Source organism: Papaver somniferum, chromosome 5 (assembly GCF_003573695.1).
Source record: "Papaver somniferum cultivar HN1 chromosome 5, ASM357369v1, whole genome shotgun sequence".
NCBI lineage: Eukaryota > Viridiplantae > Streptophyta > Magnoliopsida > Ranunculales > Papaveraceae > Papaver > Papaver somniferum.
Window position 1 is genome coordinate 65,708,775 of NC_039362.1, and position 2,195 is coordinate 65,710,969.

Sequence of the window (2,195 nt, forward strand, 5' to 3'; positions counted from 1 at the left end):
GACGAGATTTCTGGATTGTGAGTTGTTAATCTGCTATTTGTTGGTAATGCCTTTTGGATCGTTTTCCAGATACAAAGCCGAATCCGAGGTATTGTCTTCAAATTACAAATATTTTTCAAGGAAAATAATATTTTCCTCATCATTGTTACTTTGGTTGATCAGATAGTTGTAAATGTTTTTTGCCGAGAAGACTCCCGAAATATGGTGTGCCCATCTGATTATGCCCCTGTTTTCCTTATTCGGGGTAATTGCTAGAATTTTTTCTTTATTTTCTGGGGAAACAATATTCATCTAATTTTCCAATATCCCAATCACCCTCAGAGTTTAGTAAGTCATGGACCTTTTAAGGAATCAGTTCTGTCTTATCAATTGGCTGGGTTAAAGAACTTGTATTAGATAACCATTTGTCTTCCCATATTCTAATATTTTCCCCATTTTTCACTTGTCAAATGTAGTTCCCTTTTAGAATATTAAGACCCTTTTGAATGCTTGTACAAATCCACGATAGTTCATAATTTCTCGTCGGATTAAAATGATTCGAGTCGTGGAAATACTTCGCTTCTAACAGTTTTACCCATAATTGATCTTTTTCTGTCATCACTCTACTTGCTAGCTTTGTTAGGAGTGCTATATTGAAGTTATCGGGATTCTTAATTCCTAAACCTCCTTGGGACTTTGGTTTTCACATGCCTTTCCACGCTTTTATATATCCACCTTTTGCTTTTGACTTATCCTTATTCCACCAAAAGTCTCTCTGAATTTTGTCAAGTTTATCTAGAGTATCTTTTGGAAGAGCAAGCATCTGCATTTGATAAGTTGGATACGACTGGAGAATTGATTGAATTAAAACTTTCCTACCCGCTTGCGAAAGTAACTTTGATTTCCACCCTTGTAGCGTATTGTAGTACCTTTTCAAAAGGGGTTCAAAATTTTCTTTTCTATTTTTGTCGAAAAATAGAGGTGTACCAAGATACCTGTCCTGTTTTGCCAACAATGGGACTTTTAGGATTTTCGCTATTATCTTTGCATGTTTCGGGTGAATTTTTGGGCTGAAGTAAATCCCCGAGTTTTGTAAATTTACCATTTGACCCGTAATGTTCCCAAATTTGGATAATATATCCAATAGGTTTTTTACTTCTCCTAAATATTCCCTTGTGAATAGAAAGCACTCGTCCGCGAAAAAAAGATGGGATATAGTAGGTGCATGTTTATTTATTCTAATTTCCGAGATTCTTTTTTCTATTATGGGTTTATCCAGGATTCTAGAAAGAATTTCCATGCAAATTAGAAACAGATAAGGAGATAGGGGATCTCCTTGTCTAAGGCCTCTAGAGGTGGAGAACGTTGGGCATGGGGAACCATTTAGCAGGATAGAGTATGAGGTAGTGGAAATACATTGGGAGATGAGGTTGATCCAACAATCACTAAATTCAAAAGAAGATAAGGCTTTTTGAATAAAGGGCCACTCCACTCTATAAAACGCTTTTGAAGATCGATCTTGAGAGCTAGAAAACCTTTTTTCTTTTTTGACGTTTTCATCGAGTGAATCAGCTCATGGGCTATGATGATGTTGTCCGTTATTTGTCTTCTTGGGAGGAAAGCTGATTGGTTTGGAGATATTAGCCTATTCAGGATGGGTTTTAATCTGTTTGCTAGAATTTTTGATATGAGTTTATAAATTGTATTGCTGAGGCTAATTGGTCAGAAATCCGCCGGGGTTTGATGAGTGGAGATTTTGGGAATGAGTGTAATGAAAGAGTGATTCATTTCTTTTTCTAAAAGCCTAGTCCGAAAAAATTCTTGCATATAGTTAATTATGTCTGGGCCCAAAATGTCCCAGTTTGCTTTGAAAAAGCCCGGTTGAAAACCATCTGGACCCGGAGCACCCCAAGGGTTCATGTTTGCAAGAGTTGACCAGATTTCTTCTTTTGTGGAGATTTTGGTTAGAAAAGAATTTTCTGAATCAGAAACGCAAGGCTGTATAATTCCTTCTAGCTTTAAAAATATTTCTATTCGAGATTGAAGAATATTTCTATTTAATATATTTAGACAAGACAGAGTCTTTATTTCTGGTGATGCGTTTATCAGAGATACTATCGTCCATCCTCAGATCGCTACAAACACAGACTTGTAAGGTCTTTAACGTGTTTTCCTTCTCTGATACCAATTAAAAAAGCGGGCGTACAACAACCACA